Source organism: Diabrotica virgifera, chromosome 5 (assembly GCF_917563875.1).
Source record: "Diabrotica virgifera virgifera chromosome 5, PGI_DIABVI_V3a".
Taxonomy (NCBI): Eukaryota; Metazoa; Arthropoda; class Insecta; order Coleoptera; family Chrysomelidae; genus Diabrotica; species Diabrotica virgifera.
Window position 1 is genome coordinate 1,054,484 of NC_065447.1, and position 13,213 is coordinate 1,067,696.

Sequence of the window (13,213 nt, forward strand, 5' to 3'; positions counted from 1 at the left end):
ACTGATTTATTTTTCCCTAGTTAGATCTGTTCTTGAGTATTGCTCAGTTGTTTGGTCACCCACTTATGAAGTCCATATAGCCAAGCTTGAAAAAGTTCAAAATAAATTCATTAGGTACTTAAGTTTTAAATTACACAAACCTTTAAGTGACCATTCCTACTCAGAAATTAGAAATAAATTAAACCTTCCTAGGCTACCTTCCAGACGGATGTATGCTGATGTTTTGTTTCTTCATAAACTACTGAATTCAAAAATTAATTGCAATGATCTACTGTCTCTAATTGACTTTAATGTTCCCTCTAGAGTTACTAGAACATCCCAAAATTTTGCAATTAAATTTCATCGCTGCAACTTTGGTAGGCATTCTCCGCTGAGTAGAATCATTCTAAATAGAAATAGAATAGACCTTGATTTGTTGCTGTGCGCTTCGGAAAATGTTTGTAAACAGTGTTTAAAAAAAATTTTGTAATCTTATGTGATTTATATTTGTTATTTACTTTGTATTATTTTAATATTTGTTTTTTCTATATAGCTGCATCGCCAATTTTTGTCATACATATTTACTATATCTCTATATTATTATCATTTATATCACTAGATAATTATAATATTTTGTGTATATATTAAATTGGGTGATATCCCGTTAATAAATAAATAAATAAATAAAAAATATTGCAAAACCTCTAAATTTTAAAGAACCGGTTGGATTGACATGAAATTTGGCATACACATAGCTAATAAGTCAAAGAAAAAAAGTGATATTGTGCCGATGTGTGCTTTTGCCCTAGGAGTGACTTTCACCCACTCTCGGGAGTGAACAAATATATGTCCAAAATAATTCCGGAAATGGATAAACTGACTAATTCTAAGCAACTTTTGTTCTATAGTTTTTTCACCAAGTCAATACTTTTCGAGTTATTTGCGAGTGAACATGTTCATTTTTCAACAAAATAACCACGTTTGTGGACGGTTTTTCGAAAATACAGTAGAACCTGCTTATTGGAAGAGCCCTTGTGCCAATAAAAATTATTCCTTTAACCGGGATATTCTAATAACCGATCATTAGTTGCTACTATAAATGTTTCGGGACCTCAAATTTCTATTCCGTAAACCAGGATATTCCTTTAAGAGGTATTCTAATAAGCGGGTTCGACTGTAACTCAAAAAGTAAGTATTTTGTCGAAAAAAAAAACACTCTTAGCAAAAATATAGCATGTAAAAAAGTGAATAAGATGGTGTATATGTTAGGTCTCTATACGTAGTAGAAGCAGAGTTACTAGCAATGAAAATATGTTCATATTCGTCAAATTCCACATCGAATATTTTAACGTGATATAACCAAAAAATTAAGCACTTTTTGGGGAGCACTTATTACAACTTTTTTAAAGTGTTTAAAAAAATCTTTGTTTGTGTTTTATAAAAAAAATAGCATCAAAAGTAAACAAGTTTGTAAACATTTTCTTTGGTAAAAGAAACTGAAAAATCACCCCCTAATTAGCATCTGAAATGAACTTAATCGTTACCATTTTACAAGTTTCTTTACACGTTTTTTGTTTATATGATCTGTAAGTTTCATCGGCTCAAAGTCCTTATTTTTGAAAGGGCTGTAGTTAAAAGGGCTTGAACGATTTACCAATCACGAGTGTATGCAAATTTAGAAACACCAAATCTTAACCAATTTTTGTCTTACAGAAAAACAAAAAAATATAAAAGATGTAAAAAAGCTAAGCCGACTTTTTTTATTGTTTGAGGTTTTTGTTATCTACAACAATTTTTAAGTTATTTTGAAAAAAAGCATTTTTTCAAAATTAAAATTTTTAAAAAGTTTACTTTAAAACCAATTGTTTTCAAAAATAAGCACTTTGAATTAATAAGACTTACAGATCATATAAACACAACATAAGTAAAGGAACTTGTGAAGCGGTAACGATTAATTTCATTTAAGTTACTAATTAGGGGGTGATCTTTACGATTTTTTTTGTCAAAACAAAAGGGACCAACTTTATGTTGAGTGTAACTTGCTTACATTTCATGCTTGAAACTTTTTTATAAAAACAGAAATAAAGCTTTTTTTAAACACTTTAAAACATTTGTAATGAGTTTTCCGTTTCCCCAAAAAGTGCTTCATTTTTTGTATATTTCACGTTGAAATACTCTATTTGGAATTTGGTGAACATGAACCTATTTTTCATTAGCTATAACTCTGGTTCTGCTAAGTGTAGAGACCTCGTGCATACACCATTTTTTTTTACTTTTTTACAGGCTCTATTTTTACTCAAAACATTTTTTTCGATAAAATACTTACTTTTTGAATTATTTGCGAAAAACAGTCTAAAAACGTGGTTATTTTATTGAAAATTTAACATGTTCACTCGCAAATAACTCGAAAAGTATTGACTTTGTGAAAAAAGTTTATAGAACAAAAGTTCCTTAGAATTAGTTAGTTTATCCATTTCCGGACATATTTTGGACACATATTTTTTCACCCCGAAGAGGGAGTGAAATTCACCCCCAGGGTAAAAGCACACATCGGCACCGTATCACTTTTTTCTTTGACATATTAGCTATGCGTTTACAAAATTTCATGTCAATCCAAGCGGTTCTTTAAAATTTACAGCAAAACCGTGAAAGAATGTACTAAATATAAAAAATACTATTTGCTACCAGTATCATATTTTTTCTCCAACTTTTCAACTTCCAACCAAATTTTCTCCAATATATTTCACATATATTCGAGTAAATCAGTCAAATGTTGCATTCTCTTTTGATTTATACCATTACATTGCATTTCCCGTCGAATAAAACATCGAATGTTCAAGAACTCTGATGGATGCGTAAAAAATAGACGAGGTCCATCCCACTCCCATGGTACATAAATTTGTTTGTTATTCAATGCCGGCGGACATACATGCCAGTCCCATGTGTGATTATTGATTTATTCTCAATCAGCATCACTTTTTCTATCTGCCAATATTTGTCGTGAAGCTTCAATAACAATGTTTTTATAACTAGTAGGATAAACATCCCAGTTGTTCTACAAAACAAACAAAGCGTTCATTTTGTTTGATAGAAGTTATTCACTTGTCTCATTTGCATAAATAATGTTGAATAAATAGACATACAATAAAATTATTTATTAAATATTATCCTGTTTGTTCGTGCATATTATTATATGGCAATCATATTATTATTGTAACATTTTTATTTAAACATGGCTGCACGAGAAGCATTATTAGCCCAATCATATCAAATTTTAATACTCAAATTTTAATACACTGATAATAAATGACTCGTATTGTATCGCGATGGTTTCCCTTAAATAGACAGGGTTGTTAATATTCGCTTCAGAGTTGTGACTGCATAGCTTCACTGAAGATGTAAGGGATGCTGAAATAGCTATATGGAGATGGTGGTCCAACTCTGAATCGAATAGAAACAAAAACTGCCTTTATTATTTTTCATCTTTACTCAGAATTGAGTATTTAGAAACTGTCTTTCGGTCCTTTTCCTTGACGGAGAGAAGGTAAATGCGTGGCCAAAGTGTCCTATTTGCTTTCTCCTATTTTTCGTCGTCTCTTGTGCTTATATATTGTAAAAGCCAGAGATACAGGATGCAGCCAGAAAGCAGTTTATTAACGAACAGTCTTGGATTTAAAATATTGTTTATTATATTTTTATTTCATTTATTCTAATTGTTTAAAAAGTAGTAAACTTTGTATCTAGGGCTTTTCATTGTTTTCCTCGTTTTGCCAGAGATGTCACTAGATTGCTTCTCAAAAGGTGGAATTATTGAATTATTGTATCGCGATGGTTTCCCTTAAATAGGCAGGGTTGTTAATATTCGCTTCAGAATTTTGACTGCATAGCTTCACTGAAGATGCATGGGATGCTGAAATAGCTATATGGAGATGGTGGTCCAACTTTGAATCGAATAGAAACAAAAACTGCCTTTATTATTATGACTCGTATTGTATTTATAGCAGCTCGAAATAGATCAGTTGACATTAGACTAGTACATTTCCTAAGATTGGCCATCCAGAATATAATATATCTGTGTTTAGGGCCTCTCTTGCTCTTGCATAGAATCAACTGTAGAAGTCAAGTCTATATTTACTATTACGCATAATGTGGCCGAAGTAAGCCAATTTTCTATCGTTTATAGCAGCGTTTCCCAACCGGTGGGTCGCGAGCGGACTTCAGGTGGGTCGCGGCGTGGCTCTTACAGTAGCTGAATAGGTACCGTAAATATATAACATCATGGGTGAGGGATGGGTCGCGAATATGAAAAAACATCAGAAGGTGGGTCGCCACACATAAAAGGTTGGAAACCACTGGTTTATAGTGTTAATAATTTCTTTGTGTTTTCTTATCATCTGGAGAATAGTTACGTTAGTTGTGTGGTGTATACAGGGTGTCCAGAAACTCTATTAACAAACGAAGACAGGAGATTCCTCAGATAATTTTAAGACAATTTAGCTCAATTCTTCTAGTTCGAAAATGCTTCCTAAAGGAGCTAGAGCTGTTTGAAGATAGCTTCTTGTAATTAGTCTTTCTTAAATACCTTCAGAACGCTTTAATTTAGAAAAACGAAAATCAGTACGTATATTTATCTTCCAGAGATAAATCGATTTCATCCATTGCCAATTTCTAGTACCGATCATAGGCGTCCGTTTTGGGTATGGCAACGGTTATTTTATCACATAACGTTATTATATTTAACTTTTAAGCATTTTTGACACTGAATTATGAAATTGTGAGGCATTCTAGTACTAAAAGGTACTCTTGGTTTAAGTCCGTAGGACAGACGGTTTTCTAGAAAAATCGAATTGAAAATTTTTCGTTTATTGAATTTGAATAAAAATTGAAAACAATTTTCAAAAAAAAACGGTGTATTTTATCAACTTAAAGCAAGAGTAACTTTTAGTACCAGAATACCTCATAACTTAATAATCTAGAGTCAAAAATGCTTAAAAATGAAAGACAAAAATGTTATGCGATAAAATAACTGTTGACCTACCCAAAACGGACGCATATGTCCCGTACTAGAAATTCGCAGTTAAGGAAATCGATTCATCTCTGAAATATAAATAAACGTACCAGTTTTCGGATTTCTAAATAGTTTTTTTTAAATTGTTTTTGGAAATTCAAAAAAAGAAAAATTTTCAAATCCATTTTTCTAGAAAACGGTGTATCCTGTCGACCTAAAACAAGAGTACATTTTAGTTGTAGAATATCTCACAATTTAATAATCCAGAGTCAAAAATGCTTAAAAATTAAAGATAAAAAGTTATGCGATAAAATAATTGTTGCCCTACCCAAAACGGACGCCTATGACCGGTACTAGAAATTCGCAATGCATGGAGTCGATTTATCTCTGGAGATAAATATGTTTACCAATTTTCGTTTTTCTCAATAGAAGCGTTCTGGAGTTATTTAAGAAAAACTACTTACAAGACGCCATCTTCAAAGAGCTCTAGCTCCTTTAGGAAGGATTTTCGGACTAGGTGAATTGGGTTAAAATATCTTAAAATTATCTGAGGAATCTCCTGTCTTTGTTTGTCGGTAGAGTTTCTGGACACCCTGTATATGAGACCCTTAACATACGTCGGTAGCACCACATTTCAAATGCCTTTAATCGTTTTATGGTATCTTCTGCAAGACTCCAACTTTCTACTTCGAACAGAAGGACACTGAAGCCGTAACTAGAAGTCAAATACAATGGAACCTTGATAAGTCGGATTGATCGGGACCGCGGCCGATCCGGGATATCGAAAATCCAGGTTAGCCGGATTACCTGTTGTCCTTACGAAAACTCATTCATTTGTCGAAATGCAGTAAAGCTAATGACTATTAAAACCGGTCAACCATAACTGAGTTATAAGTATTTTTCCACCACAATATAAAAACATTTCTTGTATCGGTATGTAAGTACCATTTATAGTATTTTATTTTTAATTTTGTGCCCCTCATAACCTAGCACATATAATATTGGCATTTATAATAATTTTTACCTGACATTCCTAATTCTGATAATTTTACCCTAATTCTGATAATTTTGTATTAGTAGAATTTAGTCGCTTTACCGGAGACCTGAAGTGGCATAGCAAATTGTAGTATGCCAAAACCGTCGTCCTATGTACCTACCTAATATTAAACTAATTGTGAGTCCGAATTCTATCCTACTGCATGGATTTTATTGAAATTTTGGGCCTAGCCTTTACTTATCTCCTAATTCAAAGTCTACCCTATTCCGATTCGCTAGAGGACCTAATTCTAAGCAAAAACTGTTCTATAATTATTATTTTTCGAAAACTCAATACTTTTTGAGTTACTCGTAGTTGAAAATTGGCCATTTTTATTGAAACATAATACCTTTTCGAACGGTTTTTTGCGAATACCTTAAAAACTATGCATCTAACTAAAAAACTATTTTAAACATTTTTGTAGGTTATCAAAAAACAAAGAGACACTTGCCTTCATAAATCTTCTAGATATAATACAAAAAGAGATATGGTAGGTGAAAATAGTTTGTTTTTTGGTACATTCTCAAATTGGTGTATTCAACTTGAAATAACAGAGAAACGGTCGATTTTAGGTGTACAATGCAACTAATACCTTTTGTAGTGCCTGACAAGTCCTTTAAAATAAGCTATATTAACGGTCCACTACATCATCATTCTCTTTGCCTTATCCCTATGCGGGGTCGGCTTCCCTAATTGCATTTCTCCACCCACTTCTGTCTTGGGTCATATCAATGTTAATCCCCTTTACCAACATGTCCTGCCTTATCGTCTCCCCCCAGGTCTTCTTTGGTCTTCCTCTCCTACTCCTTCCAGGAATCTGCACTTCAGCTATTCTTCGTATTGGGTGATTAACGTCTCGACGTTGAACATGACCAAACCATCTTAACCTATGCTCTCTCATTTTGGCATCAATTGGTGCCACACCTAGACTTCCTCTAATATACTCATTTCTAATTTTATCCTTCTTTGTCACTCCACTCATCCATCTAAGCATTCTCATTTCCGCCACATGCATTCGTTGTTCCTCTTTCTTTTTCACTGCCCAACATTCAGTTCCGTACATCATAGCCGGTCTTATGGCTGTTTTATAGAATTTTCCCTTCAGCTTCATTGGAATTTTTCTGTCACACAACACACCACTCGCTTCTTTCCACTTCATCCATCCAGCCCTAATTCTACTGCATGCATCTCCATCTATTTCTCCATTACTCTGTAATACCGATCCTAGGTACTTAAAACTATTGCTTTTCACAATCATTTCACCATCCAAAGATACCATTTTATTTGTAGTAGCTCCATCTTTAAATGAACATTCCAAATACTCTGTTTTTGTCCTACTAACTTTTAAACCTTTTTCCTCCAGAGCATGTCTCCACTGTTCCAGTTTTTGTTCTAAGTCTCTTTCACTATTTCCTACTAACACGACATCATCAGCATACATTAAGCACCATGGAATGTTACCCTGTAGTTTCGCTGTTATCTGGTCCAAAACTAATGAGAATAAATACGGACTAAGCACCGAGCCTTGGTGCAATCCTACTTTCACATGAAATTTATCAGTCTCTCCCACACCTGTCCTAACACTAGTCGTAACTCCCTCATACATATCCCTCACAATCTTTACATATTCACCAGGGACTCCTTTCGTATTGAGTGCCCACCACAGAATCTCTCGAGGAACTCTATCATATGCTTTCTCAAGATCAATGAATACCATATGAGCGCTTGTTTCTTTACTCCTGTATTTTTCCATCAACTGCCTTATAATGAAAATTGCATCTGTTGTTGATCTACCCTGCATAAAGCCAAATTGATTCTCGGATATTTCGGTCTCTTCACGTATCCGTCTGTCAATTACTCTTTCCCATATTTTCATGGTGTGGCTAAGCAGTTTTATAGCCCTGTAGTTTGTACATTGTTGTATATCTCCCTTGTTTTTGTAAACAGGTACCAGTATACTGCTTCTCCATTCGTCTGGCATTTGTCCGACTTCCATAATTCTATTAAATAGACCTGCTAGCCATCTTGTTCCTGTCTCTCCCAATGCTCTCCATACTTCCCCAGGAATATCATCTGGTCCTACCGCTTTTCCTTTCTTTATTTTTTGAAGCGCTTGAGCCACTTCCTCGTTGGTTATTTTGGTGACCATTGCTGCTACTGTCTCCGTTGACTCTACAGGCTGTCTGTCAAATTCTTCATTTAATAAGCTGTCAAAGTACTTTCTCCATCTCTTTTTGACTTCCCTTTCGTGAACTAGTATTTTATTATTTTCATCTCGGATACATCTAATCTGATTAAAATCTTTTGCTTTCTTTGCTCTCTGTTTGGCTATTTTATATATCTTCGTTTCGCCTTCCCTGGTATCAAGTTGATCGTATAGGTTTGAATACGCTTCTGCTTTGGCTTTTGCTACTGCTACTTTCGCTTCCTTTTTCGCCACCATATAGTTTTGAAGATCTGTGTCGGATCTGGTTTCTTGCCACTTTTTATATAATTTTCTCTTCTCTTTTATTTTTCCTTGTACTTCGTTTGACCACCACCAAGTCTCTTTATCCTCGAACTTTTTTCCTGACGTTTTCCCAAGTATTTCAATAGCAGTCTCTCTAATACTACTGGCCATTTTTCTCCAAATTGTATTAGGGCTTCCTTTCATGTTCCAACATATTTTTTCTACTATTCTTCTCCTGAATAGACCTTCTTTCTCATCTTTCAGCAGCCACCACTTGATTTTTTGTGGTCCTCTCCGATATTTTTGTTTAGTTTCGCTTTTTACTTCGATGTCCAGAACAAGCAGCTTATGTTGTTGGCTTACTGTCTCACTCACTATTACCTTGCAGTCCTTGCATTCACGTATGTCTTCTTTCCTTATCATGAAGTAGTCTATTTGGGATTGATGTTGTCCACTTTTGTAGGTAATAAGTTGAGTTTCTCTCTTTTTAAAGAATGTGTTAACAATCACCATATCCAATGCTGTTGCTAATTCAAGCATGTCATCTCCAGCTTCATTTCTAGTTCCAAAGCCTAATCCCCCATGTATTGTTTCATATCCTGTCTTGGTTTGGCCCACATGTGCATTGAAATCACCTCCTATTATAACCTTCTCTTCTGCTGGAATATCACTCAGTACGTCTCCTAATTGATCATAGAAAGCTCTTCTTTCATTCTCACCCAGACCTGTTTGGGGAGCATACACACACACAACATTCAATACCTCTTTATCAATTACAAATTTCACTGAAATCATTCTATCACTCGTTCTTACAACTTCTACTACGTTATCTTTCATTTCACTATCAGCAATTATACCAACTCCATTTCTAGTGTTACTACTCCCTACATACCACAATTTGTATCCTTCACCTAGTTCTTTCGCCCTTTGTCCTTTCCACCTAGTTTCTTGAATACAAGCAATTTGGACTCTTCTTCGTTTGAGCGCATCCACTAACTCCAGACTCTTACCTGTAAGACTACCAAGATTCCAAGACCCTATCCTGATTTTTCTAACCTGTAATGGTGTTCCCCCTGAGATAGTCCTCACCCGGAGATCCGAACGGAGGCTCATTTTACTTCCGGAACATTTTACCTCAGGAGATGCCATCATTTCATCATTTCATTAACGGTCCACTACATTAAAACTAAATGAGATATGCTGCGAACAAAATTGATAAGTAATGTATTTTAAAAAAAATGAGAAATAATTTTAACCCCCATCCACAAAAATGTAAATGCATCATTTTCCTTCCACAATACCTATTATTATAGTGTTATTTCTATGTTCAAAAAGTTGGACGGGTTTAAAATGAATGCTTTTTGAAAAAGAAGATCAAAATATAGAGAGCCTTTTTAAATTTTCTTAAAAATTTTACTTTTTCTCCATGTAACTTGAAAATGATAAGAGATACAGTAATGAAGAATGAAAAGAAAATTTTAATCAGAAAAAGCCCTACATTTTTGTGTGGTATCTTTTTTTCATATCTCGTCTTTCTCGAGTTACATGGAGGAAAAGCAAGATTCTTAAGAAAATGTTAAAATGCGCTCTATAACTTTATCTTATTTTTTTTCAAAAACCATTCATTTTAACCCACTCCAACTTTTTGAACATAGAAATAACACTATAATAAAAAGTATTGTAGAAGAAAAACGATGTATTTAAATTCTGGTGAATGAGGGGTTAAATATACTTCCCATTTCTTCTTAAAATACATTCTTCATTCACTTTTTTGCAGAATACCTCGTTTACTTTAAACGTAATCGACATTTAGTATTGCCCATTTTAAAGGTCTTTTCAAGCACAACAAAAGTTATTAGTATCATTATACAACTAAAATCGACAGTTTTTCTGTTATTTCAAGTTGAATACACCGATTTGAGCATGCAGCAAAAAACAAACTCTTCTTACCTACCATATCCCTCTTTAACCTTTAACTAAAAGATTTATAAAGGGACGAATCTCTTTGTTTTTTACAACCTACAGAAATATTTTGTATAGTTTTTTTGTTAGATGCATAGTTTTTAAGGTATTCGCAAAAATCCGTCCGAAAAGGTGTTATTTTTCAATGAAAATGGCCAATTTTCAACCACGAATAACTCAAAGAGTATTGAGTTTTCAAAATATAATTATAGAACAGTTTTTGCTTAAAATTAGGTTCTCTAGCCTCTTCCGTGGCTATTTTAACCAAAACATTTTTCAACCCCGAGGAGGGGTGGGAACCACCCCAAAGATAAAAGCGCACGTCGGCATAGGGTAGACTTTGTTTATTGAGCTATTCCCTACTTACTGTGAAAATATAAGTAATTCGATGTAGTAGGATGGAATTCGTAGCCAAATACCCTCATTGACTGCCCTAATAGTATTTGTTCAAGCCCTTATATAGGTATTTCAATAAACTTTAACCCCTTTTTTTTGATGTGACAACGTCGCAGTGTTTGGTGACCCATATGCCAAAAGTTAGAGTGACAGTCTTAATTAAAAAAAACGTTACGATTTAAGGTTAAGCGAATACAAATTTCAAGCCGTACGGAAGCTTCCCGTTCAAATATTCATGTTTTTTATTGTGTTTAATTCAAATAAAGTGTTTATTTTCACACCTGGTTTCATTTCAACCAGCGGCAACGTTTTATTGCATATCAAGTAACATTTAGGTATTTCCCATTATAAAACCCAACAAACTTTACCGGTGCGAACTGGGACACTTCTTTAAACATCAAGCACATATTAATAGTCTGTTAATATTATGTACAACAACGATATCGTTAACATCTATTTACCCAAGAATTTATCTGAGATGCTAAGACCTGTTAGGTGATATCCGTCCGATAGAGAATCTAAAAGACTATCTTAAATTTATACATACATATATCACAATGTATAATACTATTTTGAATAGTCTCGTTAGTGACCTATGGTTGCTGCGACATTTTCCTTAAATTAAAAACCGTAACATTCAGTATTACATCAGTATTAAATTGCGAAAGTAATTTTTTTATTTGTTTTGTTTCAGGTAAGATACTAAACACCCTAAAGAATATAAGTAAGTATGTATTTAATAGCAAATTTATTGTGGATGTGTTCGCCGTCTGTATGAGAAATTAAATAAAAATTGTAAAGTATAATAGATGGATTCGACCGTTACTTGATGGAAGTTCATTTTATCTAACAAAAAAACACTAGAAACGTTTGTTTTCTATACTTCCACAAAATTTATTACAACTATGTGACTACAACTGTTTCGGCAGAGTGCCTTTCTCAAGTGATATAGTTTAAAATGTGTTTGCCTTTTTAAGTCTTTAACTGAAGAGGTTGAGGAGTGGGGAGCTGTTTGTCTCGAGTTGGTCATTCAGAATTATATCTGTATTTTTCAATTTATTTATTTCCATAGATTCTAAAAAAGATAGCTTAAGGCCTTTATTTTGGATATTCAGAATTTGAAACTCTTCATTGAAAAGACGATTATGATCTAGAATCTAGAAGGTGAAGTGCGTATGTAGAAGTGTCTGTTTTTCTATTGTTGAAAGCCCTTTTGTGTTCTGTTATCTGTTTGTCAAAGGTTCTGCCAGTTTGACCGATGTAAGTTTTCGGACAGTCACCACAAGTTAGTTTGTACACACCACTCTGGAGTTTCTTTCTCTTTCGGCTTTTATTGTTCTTAATATATTTACTTAAGTTGTTGTTAGTTCTGAAGGCTGGTGTTATTCCTTTCTTTTTTATGTATCTGGCTATTTTTGTTGTTATCTTGACAGTATATGTGAGAGAGCAGAAGGTACTGGGTTCTTTCTGTGGTGGTGGATACACTAATTTCAGGTCTTTATTATGGAGTTTTTGGTTTAAAATTTTGTTAACTGTTTGTTCGTTATAGCTAGTGTGACCAACTCCAATTCAGTCGAATTCGGGACAAGGCTGAAAAAAAAATACCAGAAATCCGGGACTTTTCAGCGAAAATCGGGCCATTTTCCAAAAACCGAAAAAATAACATTTATCAACCATTATTACATCGTTGCATATGGAATATCTGGGACAGCTGATTCATGTATATACATGAATTGATATTGTTTTTGAATCGTCTTTTCAGGAGACGATATTTAAAAATACAGAGACGAAAAAAGTCAACAGTTTGAGTTTTCGTAGAACTGTACTACCATGATATAAAATGAATGCGTTTTCGTTGTGGTATTAGTATCACACACTAGAAATTGTCAACTTTTTTCGTCTCACCAATTTCTTCAGATGAATAACATACCTACCTATTCAAAATTTCATAATATAATTTTACCAAAACTTTGAAAATTCGGATGACCCGCAAGCCTTATCCGGGACGCCGGGACACGCCTTCGTAATTCGGGCCATGTCCCGGATTTTTCGGACTAGTTGGTCACACTATATAGCCATTGTTTACTGCTATTTGTTTAATTATGTTTAGTTTTATCTCGAAGTTATTTTTTGTCATGGGAATTTCTGTCAGTCTATGTATCATGCTATGGTAGGCTGCTAATTTGTGTTGTGTAGGATGGGATGATGAATTGTGTATGGTTGTGTCAGTATGGGTAGGTTTATGATATACGGAGAACTCATGTTTGTTGTGTAGTTTGGTAATCGTTACATCCAGAAAGTTTATGGAATTATTCTGTTCTGTTTCTATTGTAAACTCAATATTACTATGAAGTGAATTTATGTATGATAGAAATTGGTCAAG

At 33.9% G+C, this 13,213-nt stretch overlaps 1 protein-coding gene across 1 annotated transcript in view; it reads left to right on the forward strand.

Annotated features, from left to right (window-relative positions):
• Positions 1 to 13,213, forward strand: part of LOC114333649 (follistatin-related protein 5-like) — a 523,352-nt gene that overhangs the window by 203,475 nt on the left and 306,664 nt on the right. The window lies entirely within an intron of this gene.